This window comes from Spinacia oleracea, chromosome 2, assembly GCF_020520425.1.
Source record: "Spinacia oleracea cultivar Varoflay chromosome 2, BTI_SOV_V1, whole genome shotgun sequence".
Lineage (NCBI taxonomy): Eukaryota > Viridiplantae > Streptophyta > Magnoliopsida > Caryophyllales > Amaranthaceae > Spinacia > Spinacia oleracea.
This window is the reverse complement of record NC_079488.1, coordinates 61,107,142-61,124,082: the sequence shown is the minus strand read 5'-3', so window position 1 is coordinate 61,124,082 and position 16,941 is coordinate 61,107,142. Positions and strand designations below refer to the sequence as shown.

Sequence of the window (16,941 nt, the reverse complement as noted above, 5' to 3'; positions counted from 1 at the left end):
AATCTATTTTGGGCTAATTAGATGTTTAAACGTCAATCAACCAGGAAATCAGGCAGGGAAGAAAGAAAAAAAGGAAAGAATCCTGTAATTCTGAAATCTATCAAAAAAGTCAAAATAAAAGGCAAATAAGGAAGTATCACGCATAAATCCAGCCAAGAAAATCGCATAAACCCACAGCCAAGGAAATCACGCATAAACCCGCAGCCAAAAAAAATAACGCATAAACCCAGCCAAGAAAATCACACATACAACCAACCATGAAAATCTTATTACAAATTATTACAATTTCCAAATTAAATCAAATGGACATTCAACTGAATTAAATCAAAATCAGTCTAAACCAAGAAAATTAAAACAAAAACAGCAGAAAATCAGTAATCCAGTATGCGAGTTCCGAAAACTCCATCACCGTTCTTCAAGTCGCACCGATACACGTAAGTAATATCTTCTCTCGAATCCTTGAATGAAAATAAAAACATAAATTAAACAATTTATTTTATAATAATTGTGATTTTTATGCATAAACAACTGTTGTTTTTTAAAATTGTTGTTATGTAGATTGAGTCTGTCTAACTTAAACAATGGCGTTTAATTTTTTTGCAGATTATAAGGTAGGTTCAGCATCGTCTTATTAAACAAAATATTAATTAAATATTTGTGAGTTTTTATTACGAGATGTTTAAATTCACATGTATGCAGGTTTAGAATTCAGTTTATGTTTTCCATCAACCATCGATAAACTTTTAGCATAAAAAAGGTATGTTTTTCTTGAGTTTTATTCTTGGTTATACATTGTATTTTATATGACATCTAAGATACGGTCTATTGTTTGTATTACATGTTGAGTTTTTATTACGAAAATAAACCTATTGTTTTTTATATGATATCTAAGATATAACGCTTTAATAGACCTATTACAGTCCACGATTCATATTCTTTTGCAGGTTAAAAATTTCAGATTTCATCATTGCATACAATAACGACATGGGATAAACTTTAGCATAATAAGGTATATTTTCCATCAACCTATTAAAGATTATTTAATTGTAATATTGCATGTCTTTGTTGTGTTTTATTCTTGGTTATGTATTTTTTTTAAATGTCGTTAAAATAACAGTCCAAAATTGACTAAATTGGTAATTGAAAAAGGCTTACCCAGCCAACCCAGGCTCTAGAACATAAACAAGGCGACAAGATAAACCATAAATTTCGAGCATGCAAAAGAACTTCACTGATTAAGAATCAAGCTTCAGAATAAAAATATATATATATAACATAAGAAACATACAAGTACAATGAGGATTAGGAAATGTAACACATTCATCAATAACCATTAGAAGATAAAATCACAAAAGAAATCAAAAGCCAAAAAACCACATTCATTAAAGAAAAAAAAGGCATCGTATAAAAGAGAAATGAAGAACAACTTTCAAGATTGAAGGTTAGGTATTTAATAAGAACAACTCTCAACATTAGGTTATCACTATACAGACAAACGGAGTCAGAACATTAAGATTCTCTGAACGCAATGTGTGCGAAATTACATAAACCTTAAAATTATTTTGATACAACTAACATAAAGAGTGCGATAACCTAACAAATACTTCATATTTCGTGTCTAGGCTGATAAAGAGTACAGTGATAATATGTATTACCACTTGAGATAATATCTAGATCATAACTGATCTGTACAGATCATGTCCAGATCATGTTCAAATCTGCAAAAATCTTGTCTACATCAGAACCGATCCTTACAGAACCAATATGTTCAGATCAAAACCGATTTGTCAAGATCATAATCAATATGTCCAAATTATAACTGGTCTAGATATCGAGTCTGTACATATTATGTTCAGATCAGAATTGATCTGCAAAGATCATGTCCAAATCAGAACTGGTCTGTACAGATCAGGACCAGATCAGAACTAATCTGTCCAGATCATGTCCAGATCATGTCTAGATCAGAACTAAACTTTACATATCATGTCCAGATCAAAACTGATATGTATAGATCATGTCTAGATCAGAACTGATATGTACAGATCATGTCTAGATCAGAACTGATATGTACAGATCATGTCTAGATCAGAACTGAACTGTACATATCATGTTCGATCAAAACTGATCTATACAGATCATGTCCAGATCATGTCTAGATCATAACTGAACTGTACATATCATGTCCAGATCAGAACTAATATGTACAGATCATGTCTAGATTAGAACTGATCATGTCCAGATCGTAACTGATCTATATAAATCATGTCTAGATTAGAACTGATCTGTACATATCATATCCAGATCAGAACTTATATGTCTAGATCATAACCGATCTATCTAGATCATGTATAGGTCTATCCAATATAAGGAATAGTTAAATCATGAGCAAAGTCAAATAAATAATAACAATATTATAAATTTGTGTAACATTTATTTTACACGTAAGTAGTTTAATATTGATAAATGTAGATTTTTGTTTAAACTTAATTCCGAAGAATCAGATCAGATCAGAAAAAATAAGTTCAGAAAAAAAAAGTTCATATTAGTTCAGACCAGATCAGATCAGATCAGATCAGATCAGATCAGGAAAAATAAGGTGAACTAAACAGGGCCTAATATTATCATAACGAAATATTTAGTGAAAATAAGAATGCTATAACATTTACAACAATGTTAGAAAAAAAGAAATAAAAGATTAAATCACTATCCTAAATTCGACAAAACTTTTGAGAGAAGCCCTAGGGACCGTAAGGGTTGTAACTCAAAAGCTAAAGCCCATTAAAAGACTTTAAGTGTCACTCTTACCAAGCTTTTTATTTTTTATTTTTTTATTTTTGAGGAACATTCCTACAAAACTTCGTTCACACCATCACACTCACTCTTCTCTCTTCTAACAACTACAACATCAATATCAAACAAAAAACCAGAGATTTGAGCATAAAATGGCGACAAAGCTTTCATATAAATGTCCAAGATTGATAATCATATCTTCATTTTCCTTCCTAAAAAAGCCCCATCTTTATCTCCTCCCTGTTCTCCACTTGCCGCCAAACTGCCAGCATATAGAAACGACAACCAAGCACATGTATCTTCCTCCTCGGAAATTAACTTATCTATGGTGTTGGGGGTTCGTGTGGGGTACTGGAATTCGATTTGGGAAAGTTTTGATCTTCAAATCAGAAAGAGTTAAAAGAGAACTCTTTGATCAATAACTATTTAAATACGACATGCAAAATCAGGTATCTCTATTACCTCAGCTAGATGATTGCGTTTTTGGGATTAATTAGCTTGTGAATTTGAGTAGATAATAATGACATGTTCTTTATAATTGGATTTTTTATGGTTTAGTTTGGTGTGCTTGTCATATTTTTATTAATTTGGGTAAATTGAATGAAACTCAGATTCACTTAATCTGCAAAAGGCTACCTAATTGAATGAAACTCAATTTCCCAAATTATCGAAATAGTGCTTGTTATAACATTCAATTTTGGGAAATTTATATATTTACCAATTACCATCATCTGTACTCTTGGCACCGGACAGTGTTGATTGTTCTTCATAACTAATTTTCTCAAAGTGTAGATCTCGATTTAAATCAACATCTTCACTTTGTGAAGAAATTGTGTATGTAACTGTTGATGAAGAAGACGAAGAGGAAGTAGAAGTACGAAGGATATGTATGTCTAATTTATTTGTATTTTCTAATTTATTGGGTGCTTTGTTGTGTAGTTGATTCATTAATTCTGAATACGTATGTCACTAGTCATTTTGTGTTTGGAATGGTGAAAATGTTATGGAAGATGTTATGTTTTTGGTTGAAGATGCTATTATCGAAATTGTGAAATAGGAGGTTTATGTTTTAGCGACTATAGATGTTAGTCTGTTAGGTTCTTTTTAGGGGGCTGATTGGATCAGTTGTCGAACTAATCTTCTGCGGCATAGACGAATAATCCTCATATGGCTGGCTGAGGAACTCTTATTTGGTTTATCAGTTCATTATTGCTGTGCATTTCATTCTAGGAAACGTAACAGTGGTAGCGGAGAGTTAGCTAAATTTTTGAGGTTATATATATATGTCTGATAATAGATTGAGCTCTTTGTGGTAATTCTTGTTATTTAATTATATATACGATGCGATTAGACAATATTGTATTGTTAAAAATATAATGTTGTATTATTCTTGCTACTTTTCTTCTTTGTTCAGGGATGGTTGCAGTCCTGGGTTTATGTCAGTCATTGTGTGTTTGTGTGTTTGAGACTGGTTCTATTTGTGGTAGTGTTTAGATCTGAATACTTGAGGTGTTAGACTTTCTTAGCGTTGTTGGCTTGTCTTGCATGATTGCATGCACTCAATGTGTTTGTTAAAAGTCCTCAAATCACTATTCTCTTGGGTAGACATTGAAATTGGGGTTTGTGTAGATTTGCATTAGATGGTGGGAAATTTGAAATTTTAATAATTTAATTAGTGAATGGTTTTTTGTATGGTTGTTTTTAAGATACCGGATTTACATATATTTATTCCTTTTTTGTGAAATTGTGTGATTTTTTAAATATGTTTTTCTTCTTTTGGGATCTCTTAATTAGTGTTCTTTGCCTTTTAATGGGCCTCGTCTAGCTTTGTTTCTGATTGCATGTGTTTCTTAGATCTGTGATTTGTGTTAGATCAATGTCTCATTCAGTTTGTTTCTCGATTTACAGGTGTTTTCTGAGGTGGGTTTTTATAAAAGAAGCTTTAGCATAAATGGTGAGCTAATAATATACTTCGTATCAGATTTAGAAGTTCTGCAAAATGTTAAAGGTAATTTCTATAATTCAAGTTAATGTGAGTTATTCATCAAATGACATAAAAATACAATCTATAACATACCTTTGTTTCCCATGTGGTTATCGAATGCAATGACAAACCATAAAACCTGCATAAAAATCGATTTTGTATTTAGTATATGTATATGTATTTGTATTTATATTTAATGCAATGATGATATTTTTTCCCTAAATAATAGTTCTTAATTGATTCAAAAATCAACGGACATCAAACAATTGAAGAAGAAGAAATCGTACTTGAAGGTTACTTTTTTCAAAGGCAAGTAACCTTTTTTTCCATTAATTTTCCCCTTATTCCTTGAAAATCAGAAATGCATGGAGTTGGTTAATCAAATACTAAAGAGGTGTATGATTCAGGGCGAAGAATGTACTTACTTGAATCGACAATGTTAATCGTAGGAGGAGAAACGGTGATGGAGTTTATGTAGATGTTTGCGTGGTTTACTTTTTGTTGAAATATTCGACTCAAGAATTTTGATTTTGGTAATTGTAATAAGTAGTTATAGTTAATTTCTATTTTTATCTTTGACTTTTGCTTGTTGTTACATTTCTAGCGTGATTTTTGGTGGGTTCAATTTGCTGTGTTTAAGTATGTAGTTGTAATTTTTTTTCCCTTTTTAGTGTGATTCAGTATTTAATTATTTACTATGATTGAATATTTGATTGTAGTTTTCCTTTTTTATTTCTGATTCTTTTACTAATTTAGTTTGACTATTAAAGAGAGAGATTGATTTGTAATTGTCATTAAGTACATACAGAGTATTACTTGTTAGATACGGTTACACTTCGTAATATGTGTTACACTTAGTAATATGTGTTCTTGAGTAGGAATTAAATTTTGGGATTGCTGTCAAATGTAACTTTTATGCGTCATAATTTGATAACTCATAATAGCACTAAACAATCCGTTTATTACATGAATTCAATTTGATAAAAAAATCAGTTTGTTTTAATCGATCTATTCCATATGGTACACCAAAGGGTATTAAAGTCTATTCAAAGGTGGACACGAAAAGCGTGATTACCGAAAATCCCCTCCCCTCTTGGCTTATATAACTGATCAAAATGACCAGTGACATACGTATTCAGAATTAATGAATCAACTACACAACAAAGCACCCAATAAATTAGAAAATACAAATAAATTAGACATATCCTTCGTACTTCTACTTCCTCTTCGTCTTCTTCAATTCATCAACAGTTACATACACAATTTTTTCACAAAGTGAAGATGTTGATTTAGATCGAGTTTGAGAAAATTAGCTATGAAGACCAATCAACATTTTCCGGTGCCAAGAGTATAGATGATGGTAATTGGTAAATATATAAATTTCCCAAAATTGAATGTTATAACAAGCACTATTTCGATAATTTGGGAAATTGAGTTTCATTCAATTAGGTAGCCTTTTGCAGATTAAGTGAATCTGAGTTTCATTCAATTTCCCCAAATTAATAAAAATATGACAAGCACACCAAACTAAACCATAAAAAATCCAATTATAAAGAACATGTCATTATTATCAACTCAAATTCACAAGCTAATTAATCCCAAAAACGCAATCATCTAGCTGAGGTTAATAGAGATACCTGATTTTGCATGTCGTATTTAAATAGTTATTGATCAAAGAGTTCTCTTTTAACTCTTTCTGATTTGAAGATCAAAACTTTCCCAAATCGACTTCCAGTACCCCACACGAACCCCCAACACCATAGATAAGTTAATTTCCGAGGAGGAAGATACATGTGCTTGGTTGTCGTTTCTATACGCTGGCAGTTTGGCGGCAAGTGGAGAACAGGGAGGAGATAAAGATGGGGCTTTTTTAGGAAGGAAAATGAAGATATGAGTATTAATCTTGGAAATTTATATGAAAGCTTTGTCGCCATTTTATGCTCAAATCTCTAGTTTTTTGTTTGATATTGATGTTGTAGTTGTTAGAAGAGAGAAGAGTGAGTGTGATGGTGTGAACGAAGTTTGGTAGGAATGTTCCTCAAAAATAAAAAATAAAAAATAAAAAGCTTGGTAAGAGTGACACTTAAAGCCTTTTAATGGGCTTTAACTTTTGAGTTACAACCCTTACGGTCCCTAGGGCTTCTCTCAAAGGTTTTGTCGAATTTAGGATAGTGATTTAAACTTTTATTTCTTTTTTTCTAACATTGTTGTAAATGTTATAGCATTCTTATTTTCACTAAATATTTCGTTATGATAATATTAGGCCCTGTTTAGTTCACCTTGTTGTGGGGTTTTTCCGGTGAGATACCTTGGAGGTTTTCCGGTAACTTTTAAAGATTTCACAAGATTGTATTTTTATAGAGAGAGAAAGTAGAGAGAAGGCAGAGCAGCAATTGCTCTTGAATGTATTGATTGTGACTCCTTTTTCTAGGGAAGTGGGACTATTTATAATACTAGGTTTTTGTGGGAATGACCTAATATTCCCTTTACATGATTGGCTGGGGTATGGGAGGAGGACATGTGTCCTTTCTCCTTACAATTCTTTGGCCCCTTTTGGCAATAGTGGGCTATTTGGGCCTATTGTGCTTAGTCATTCACTTGGGATACATACTAATTATGCCCCTTTCCAGGTATAGGTATAATACATACATTTATACACACTTAAATACAAATACACATACATTGTAGATACCTAGATTAATACTCATGCTCCGGAGTAGACTTCGTATGGTTTCTGCTTAGGGGGCGTAATACGTGCCATGTGTCACATCCTCATTGGTACACGAAGGCATGGTAATTTTGCCCACAACATTTGCCTCTCAAGAAGGGCATTTCTGGAAACACTTTCCGGGTATCGCTTCTTGACCTTTGATTTGCATCTTCATCTTTGGGACAGGTGTTGAGGTGGTGACACGTGTCACCTTTCTCCATTTTGCCCCTCCCTATATATAGAGGGGGGGGGGGGTAAATTTCATTTATTACTTTTCGTTTTCACAGAGCTGTCTCATAGGCGATTTCCGGCGTATTCCCACCACCATCAGGCGATTTCCGGCCACCGCGAGACTCAACCTTTTCTTCGTCAAACTCATCCTGTTCTTCGCAAAACTCATCCTGTTCTTCACCGAGTACTTCGCAGATCTTTCAAGGTTAGTTTTCGCCTTTCTTTCTTGTTTTTGTTATCCTCTCGTCATTTTTCTCTTTGTTAGCGGCCGACCTCCTAGTACTAGGTAAGGGTTTGAAGGTTTTATTTAAGATTTTTCCGCCGTTCATCTTTTGTCGGGGCGGACGTCCAATCGCGTCTTATTCTTCATTGTTGGTCACTCCTAAGCCGTGCTTCGTTCACTATGCAGAAGGCATGGCTAGAACCAAGCAAACAGCAGATCCTACGCGCTTGCGCTTGCGGGAAGAAGCATCGACACCCCCTAGGGAGAGATATTCTTCCACCGCCCCGGCAGCCGACGAAGAATATGCCGAAATCTTTCAAGAGATTGACGAATATGTCGAGGTGGGGGAGCAAGCGGCAAGCTCGTCAGGGGGTACAACGAGCCAGGCAGTGGGGGAGTCAAGCGTCGCTCCATTGTCATCGGCCGCCGAGGAGCAAGAGGCTGCTCCCCAGCCTATTAGGCCCAGAGGACGGGAGGAGGCCCAATTGCTTCCGTCGGAGATTCACCCAGACGTAGGCTGGATGCGGTGGCTAGACAGGCACGGGGCCAAGATGAGGGACGACCTCTGCGTGGGGGAAGGGTACCAGATGCGCGTGCCGGCCGGTCTGGACTCGACCGTCAGCCTGCTTGCCGAGGGAGAATTCCCCGTGTATGCCGCATCCATCAAGCTCGGCATAAGATTCCCTCCACACCCCTTCGTTGTGGAAGTGTTAGACGGTTTTAACATTGGGGTGGCCCAGCTGACCCCCAACTCGTGGGCTGATATCTTTGGCTATATTGCCAAATGTGCGCTGAACGACGTGGAGCCGTCTTTCAGCGCTTTTCTGCATCTGGTCTCCCTCTCTCGTTCCCCCAGTGTCGCCAAAGGGTGGTTTAATCTGAGCAGCCGTGGTACCTACCAGACAGTGGTCGGCAAGCTCAGCAAATGGCATATGTGGAGGAAAAGGTGGGTCGTGTTTTACACGGACGACCAGGAGATGTATGAGAGGATGAGCCGCTGGAACTGCAACGCCAACTATATGGACCGTGACGAGCCCCTTCCACCCCTTACTGCCGAAGAGTGGGATCAGATAATGGTCCTGTTCAAGGCCAACACTTACCACTTAACAGTGGACAAGACTTTCCATGTGCCGGCCGAGTGGTTGCCGCACATTAGCCAGTTTCGGAACGAGGCCTTTCTAGCGGCCGTAGGCTTAGGATATTCTATGACTCGAGGTTGTATGCCAATTTATGTGCCGTTCCGCGTTGGTCTATTCATTTTTTCTAACTTTGGGTTTTTTTTGTTCACAGAGGAAGGGATGAGCAAGTTATCGGCGGCGGATATTGGGAAGGGCGATATGACCGATTGGATGGCCGACATCTATGAGGCCAAGATGCAGAAAGCCAAGGCCGAGTTGGAGGAGAAGGTGAGTATTCTCTTAGGTTGTTGTTTTTGCAAGTTAAGCTTTTCCCGTCCAGTGTCTACAGTGGACGTCTTTTTAATGACGAGCCACTATCTTGTGAGTGACTTGTGATTGATAAGGTACGCCTCGTCATTTTTGAGACGGACGTCCTTTTGAATGACGAGCCACTATCTTGCGAGTGACTTGTGAATGATAAGGTACGCCTCGTCATTTTTGAGACGGACGTCCTTTTGAATGACGAGCCACTATCTTGCGAGTGACTTGTGAATGATAAGGTACGCCTTGTCATTTTTGAGACGGACGTCCTTTTGAATGACGAGCCACTATCTTGCGAGTGACTTGTGAATGATAAGGTACGCCTCGTCATTTTTGAGACGGACGTCCTTTTGAATGACGAGCCACTATCTTGCGAGTGACTTGTGAATGATAAGGTACGCCTCGTCATTTTTGAGACGGGCGTCCTTTTTAATGACGAGCCACTATCTTGCGAGTGACTTGTGATTGATAAGGTACGCATCGTCATTTTTGAGACGGGCGTCCTTTTAAATGACGAGCCACTATCTTGTGAGTGGCTTGTGATTGATGACGAGGCCCAATATTTGACTGTCCTTTACGTTCTTTTTTAGCAAGCTGAGGACGCGGCTAGGGCGTCAGGGAAGAAGAAGGGGACGACTCTGTCCCAGCTGAAAAAGAGAGCTGTGCCAGCTGGCTCGGAGACTTCGAGTACCTTCAAAAAGCCCAAACCCATACCCCGCCGTCTTGTGAAGAAGGACGAGTCGAAGGTTGCTGAGGGGGGTTGCCCTGATGACGATGAGATTGGCGTGGACAAGCCGTCTCTGGTTGTGGACTTGGTGTCCAAATCGAAGTCTGGTGGGCATCCTGACGAGCTGGAGGACCCTCTTTCTGGAATTCCGGCCGACGTCCGTTCCCAGATACCTGCGGAGGTAGCCCGCCGAGCTAGGTCATCGGGCGGTAAGTATTATTCGAACGTCGTTCAGACGTATCGAGCCTCCTCTGGCAGTTCTTCTTACTCTCCGCGTCATCCTAAGGCCGTTGTTTTTCCTATAGCCAAAGACAAAGGGAAGGATGCAGCTGCTGCAGAGGACGAGAACGTACCCGCTACTCCCCACTATTCGTCAAAGGATAGGGTGGCTATATGCCGTAAGGTTTTTAAGGCCGTCCCCGCAGAGTATGTTGCTTCTCTTCCTGGCCGCAAGACTGACGCCCAGTTTGGTGCGATCCAGGCCACTCTTCTCGACGTGAGTCTATTTCCAACTTGCTTGTACTTGTTTTTTCTTTTCGAGTCATTTACTAACATGTAGCTCCTTTTGCAGTTGTTCTGCCGCATGGAATTCTGCAAGAGTTGGAAGACCCGCACTGCTGAGGAGCTCAAAGCTCAGGTGGCTGAGTCCACCCACCATGGCGACTATGCGTTCAAATCCATTGAAGAGGTCCGCCTGCAGATGCAGACGACCATAGACCTTCAAGCAAAGGAGGTAGCTTCATTGAGGTCTGACAAGGCCGAGCTGCTTAAGAAGATCTTGGCGCAGGACAAAGACATGGTGGCAATGGTCGAGGAGGCCAAGACAGCGGCGGCGGAAATACGGACGCTCCAGGACCAGTTGCGGGAGTACCCTCAGGTCAAAGAGGCGGCTGAGGAAGCCGAGCATCTTCGGGGGGAGCTGGAGACGGCCAGGTCGCAAGTTCGCTCCTTGCGTGAGCGTCTTTTGGAATCCTATGATCAGGGGGAGCAGGCGACCAAGGACGCTGTTAAGCACGCCTGGGAGAACCACATGTCAGAGTATGATCTTGCGTGGTTCCAGCGGCGAATGGAACACAGTGCCGCTGTGTTGGCTGCTGAGCGTCTCGGTCAGCCGCCCCCTGAGTTTGTATCATCTGATGATGAGGACGATGCGGCTGCTCCCTGATTTGCTTCCTTCCCCTTTCTTTAGAATTTTATTCAAGTGTTCCCGTGCCTAAGGGCAAAAAACAATTATTTTGTTAAGTTTTGGCGCTGCTGGCGTCTGTACCATTGTGCCTGCTGAGCACACAACAATTTCTTTCTTTTTGTTTTTGAATTCTGGGCTACTTTTACACGCCTTTCTACGGGCGTTGTTTTATAAGTAAATAGGTTGTTTTTGTTGCTTCTTTTATCTCGTATTTATTTGCTCTTCATAATTTGATTATTCCTTAATCAATAGGCTTAATAAATAGGTATGCGCTAGGCACTACTGTGGTCGTCTCTTTCTTTGGCGAGCGTGTCTATAACGATATTGATTGACGCAAGTCAATCAATAGGTATGATTTCCGCTAGACAGGCTCGTCAAATGGACTAGACGGCCAAACGTTCATGCCGCCGAACTTTTGAGCAAACAACCTTTGTTTCAAAGTTATTGGTGCCGCTGGAAACTGAGCATGCGCTAGGCACCACTGTGGTCGTCGCTTTCTTTGGCGAGCGTGTCTATAACGATATTGATTGACGCAAGTCAATCAATAGGTGTGATTGCCGCTAGACATGCTCGTCAAATGGGCTGGACGGCGAAATGTTCGTGCCGCCGCACTTTTGAGCAAACAACCTTTGTTTCAAAGTTATTGGTGCCGCTGGCAACTGAGCATGTGCTAGGCACCACTGTGGTCGTCGCTTTCTTTGGCGAGCGTGTCTATAACGATATTGATTGACGCAAGTCAATCAATAGGTATGATTGCCGCTAGACATGCTCGTCAAATGGACTGGACGGCCAAATGTTCGTGCCGCCGCACTTTTGAGCAAACAACCTTTGTCTCAAAGTTATTGGTGCCGCTGAGCTTTTGAGCAAACAACCTATGTTTCAAAGTTGTTCATGCCGCTGAGCTTTTGAGCGAACAACCTATGATTTAAGGTTATTTGTGCCGCTGAGCTATTGAGCAAACAACCTATGTTTCAAAGTTGTTCATGCCGCTGGGCTTTTGAACAAATAACTTATGATTTAAGTTTATTTGTGCCGCTGGCACTTACTATGCCGTACTGGTTGGCCAGCGGCTTGCTATACTGGGAAGGGAGTTGGATAGGTGATCAGCCTACAACTTGGTGCTAATCTGGGCCACTTCTTAGGCTTCAAACAATTAGTCTTGCTGAGAGTTTTTGCTAATCTGGGCCACTTCTCAGGCCGTCATACAATTAGGCTTTGGTTATGCATTGGAGTGTACATTTTTATATTCATTGTGCGAGCAATAAATATTACGAGACACATAGAGTAGTATTATTTATAACTTTGCAAGGTGAATTTAGCCGGTTACAAAAGTGATTACTACCCTACTATGACCATTAGAGGCCGCCCCTTGGGCAATGGATCGTGGTAAGTAAGACAAAGCTTAGCACATATCTAGAAGAAATACTTCTTGAGATTGTCGGCATTCCAAGTGCGCAAAATAGGCCGGCCTTGCATGTCTTGAATGCGGTAGGTTCCATCTCTAACCTCATCATAGATCTCATAAGGTCCCTCCCAAGTGGGCGTCAGCTTACCCTGTTCATTTGCTCGTCCTGTGGACTCCATTTTCCTGAGGACAAAATCTCCCACTTTGAGCACTCTATTAGAGACTCTCTTGTTGTATTCTCTTGCCATCCTTATCTTGTACAGCTGTTGTCTGAGCGCTGCATTTCCTCTAACCTCGGGCAGGAAGTCCAAGGCTGCTTACATTGTCTCCCAGTTAGCATTTTCGTCATACAGCATGACTCTCAACGTTGGTTCACACATTTCTATGGGTAGGACAGCCTCGGCGCCATAGGCTAGCAAGAAGGGTGTTTCACCGGTTGAATTCTTAGCCGTGGTGCGGATGGACCATAAGACATTTGGCAGCTCATCAGCCCATAGACCTTTGGCTTCGTCAAGCTTCTTTTTCATTCCTTCGGAGATAATTTTGTTGAACGCCTCAACCTGACCATTGGCTTGGGGTCGTCCGACTGATGCAAAACAAGTGTGTATGCCGTGATCTGCCAGCCACTCTTTCAGCTTAGGCGTCTCAAACTGGGGCCCATTATCGAAGACGATAGCCTGTGGAATCCCAAAGCGAGTCATGATGTTCTTCCAAATGAATGCTCTCACATCAGTAGTTTTTATGTTTTTGAGCGCTTCTGCCTCCACCCATTTGGTGAAGTAATCTACATCAACGATGACATAACGCCTTCCTCCTGGTGCAGCCGTAAATGGCCTAGAAGATCCATCCCCCATTTAGCAAATGGAATTGGGCTTGTAATGGGCGTCAGAACTCGTGCCGGTTGGTGTATTAGGTGAGAAAAACGCTGGCATTTGTCACACTTCTTGACCAGTGAAATTGCGTCCTCCTTAAGAGTCGGCCAGTAATAGCCGGTTCGAAGTGCCTTTTCAGCCAAAGCCCTTCCACCAATATGCGAGCTGCACAACCCCTGATGAAGGTCTTCTAGAATTTCCTGCCCCTTCTCAGGTGTTACACATCTTAACAAAGGACGGGAGTAGGCCTTTTTATAGAGGGTGCCGTTCCACATTTCAAACCAAGAGCATTTCTTCTGAAGTTTTGCCGCTTCCCTTGAGTCTTCGGGCAAGACTCCATTCATTTTGAAGTTTACTATGTCATCTATCCATGTGGACGTTCTGTCAAGAGTTTCCACCTCCATCTGCTCAACACTTCTGTGCTCTTTTACCTCCCAAAACACGTGCCGAGGGGTATCACAAGACGCGGAACTTGCCAATTTTGACAGGGCATCAGCTTGGTTATTTTCCGAGCGAGGGACTTGCCTTACTTCAAAACTTTTCAGTGGCTCTACTTCCTGATGGACGGCCTGCATGTATTTGACCATAGTCGGATCCCTAGCTTCTTAGGTCCCATTAACTTGGCTCACAATCAGTTGGGAGTCAGATAGTGCTACAATCTCCTCGGCGCCTGCCGCCTTACACATTTTAATGCCACAAAGCAGGGCTTCATATTCGGCTTCATTATTTGACGCCTGGAAGTTAAATCGCATAGCATACTCAAAAGTGTCTCCTTCTGGGGAGTGACAGATTATCCCAGCTCCACATCCATTCTGTGTGGATGAGCCGTCTACATACACTGTCCACACCGTGTTTGTATTCTTGGCAAAGTCAGGCCTCGTCATTTCAACAATAAAGTCGGCACATGCCTGCCCCTTGACAGCTTTCCTCGGCTCATAGGTGATATCAAAGGCGTTCAGCTCTATTGCCCAATTCAGCATTCGTCCTGACGCCTCCAGCTTTGTGAAGGGAAGTTTGAGCGGTTGATCTGTGTAGACCACTATTTTGTGAGCTAAGAAATAAGGACGGAGTTTTTTGCTGGCCATGAACAGAGCTAAGCCAAACTTTTCCACTGTAGGGTATCTAACTTCAGCATTTTGAAGAACATGACTGACAAAATATACCGGCATCTGTATTCCTTCCCTTTCTGTCAGTAGAACGGCACTCAACGAGTGCTCGGACACGGCAAGATACATGTACAAATTCTCTCCTAGCAAGGGACTAACAAGACGAGGCAAGGTATGCAAGTGCTCCTTTAGTCTGGCCAATGCCGCCTCGGCCTCGTCCGACCATTCAAACTTGGCCTTCTTTCTGACAGACCTAAAAAAGTAGTGGCACTTGTCTCCAGCCCTGGAAAGGAATCTGCCCAGGGCGGCCAAGCAACCTGTGAGCCGCTGGACCTCCTTCACTGTCTTTGGTGAGCTCATATCAATTATTGCCTGGATTTTGTCTGGGTTGGCTTCGATTCCTCTTTCATCAATCAAGAAACCTAAGAATTTGCCTGCCGTCACCCCGAACACACACTTCTTAGGATTCAACCTCATGTTGTAAGCTCGAATAGTCTCAAATGTCTCCCTGAGATCAGTTATGTGCGCCGCCCTCAGCTTACTTTTTACGATCATATCATCAATGTAAGCTTCAATATTTCTGCCGAGCTGCTTAATGAACACAGTGTTAATAAGACGCTGAAAGGTGGCCGGTGCATTCTTTAACCCAAACGGCATCACTTTGTAGCAGTAAAGGCCTTGTTCAGTAACAAATGACGTTTTTTCCTGGTCGTCAGGCCACAACGGAATCTGATGAAACCCTGAGTATGCATCCATAAAGCTCATCATAGCATGCCCTGCTGTAGAGTCGACGAGCCGGTCAATCTTGGGCAATGGGAAACTGTCCTTTGGACATGCCTTATTGAGGTTGGTGTAGTCAACACACATTCTCCAGGTACCATTAGGTTTTTTGACGAGGACCACGTTAGCAACCCAGTCGGGGTACTGACTAGGCCTGACGAACCCAGCCTCCATCAACTTTTGTATTTCCGCGGCTTCCCCCTGATTTCTATCTTCCCCATGGTTCCTTTTCTTCTGACGAACCGGTTTGAAGTTTGGGTCCACATTCAGCTTATGGACGGCCACAGCAGGGTCAATACCCGGCATTTCGTCCACTGTGAAAGCAAAGATATCTTCAAATTCTCTCAAAAGGTGGACCAACTCTGCCGCCAGCGGGTCGTCAGGAGAAATCCCGATGGGTACTACTCTGTCAGGTTTATCTGTGTTTAATACCACATTGAAATGGGCCCCAACAGGCTCTGGGCGTCTTTCTTCCATGTGCCCTGCTGAGATAGTTAATGTTTCTTTGACGATCTTGGGTTGTGTGTCGCCACATTTTCGTTTGTTGCTCGATGTCCCTTTCTCTTCACCCGTCCCCCATGCTTCTGGACTCAAGGTGGTTAGGTAGCAATCTCTAGCTTGTTGCTGGTCACCATGTATTGTGCTGACACTCCCATCGTCACAAATGAACTTAAGGAGCATCAGATGAGTCACAATGACAGCCTTTGCCCTATTCAACGTGGGACGCCCCAAGATGATGTTATATGCCGTCAGGTCTTTCACTATGAGAAAACGGACGTCCATTTGTCGAGATTCCTTTTTATTTCCCATCCTCAGAGGAAGGGTAATTATGCCGACTGGGTGGATGATACTACCTCCGAAGCCTATAATGGGATAGTGGATTTTCTCAATCTTTGAGGAATCATGTTGCAGCCGATTCAAGCACTCTAGACTAATTATGTCCGACGAACTTCCTGTATCAACCAAAATACGCCTAACCCTCAGGTTAGCAACTTTTAACTCAATTACCAAAGGATCGTCATGCGGGGTGGAGATTTTCCCACGGTCGGCCTCGCCGATTTCAACTTTTGGAAACGGGTCAACTGTGGCCTTGCCGAACAACATCACTTGCCCCAATCGCTTGGCATAATCCTTCTGGCCCCTCATGGTCGGCCCGCCGGCGGCCAATCCTCCGGAGATGACTGCTACGCACTCTGGGTCGGTACGATTCCCATCTTCCTCCGAGGGAGGGGATTTGTTTTTCTTGTAGAAGGGTTTGCCAGAACCTCCCGTGTTCCTGCTGATATAACTCTTTAAGAATCCCTTGGTGGCTAGGCCGTCCAATGCCCTTTTCAAGCTCTTACATTCATTGGTGTCATGCCCAATGTCACTGTGAAAGTGACAGTACAGTTTGGGGTCCCTACTTTCTGGTGGCGACTTCATGGGAAATGGACGATCAATGTCATATTTGGACCCGACGTCCATCAGAATTGTGTACATGTCTGTGTT

The 16,941-nt window shown here is 41.2% G+C and overlaps 1 long non-coding RNA gene across 1 annotated transcript; it reads right to left on the bottom strand.

Annotated features, from left to right (window-relative positions):
• Positions 1-214: 214 nt before the first annotated feature.
• LOC130466960 (uncharacterized) lies at positions 215-5,274 on the bottom strand. The gene is made up of 3 exons (XR_008927116.1): positions 5,200-5,274; positions 4,868-4,913; positions 215-458 (listed from the first exon to the last, which is right to left on the bottom strand). It is a non-coding gene; the product is annotated as an uncharacterized lncRNA (long non-coding RNA).
• Positions 5,275-16,941: the final 11,667 nt, after the last annotated feature.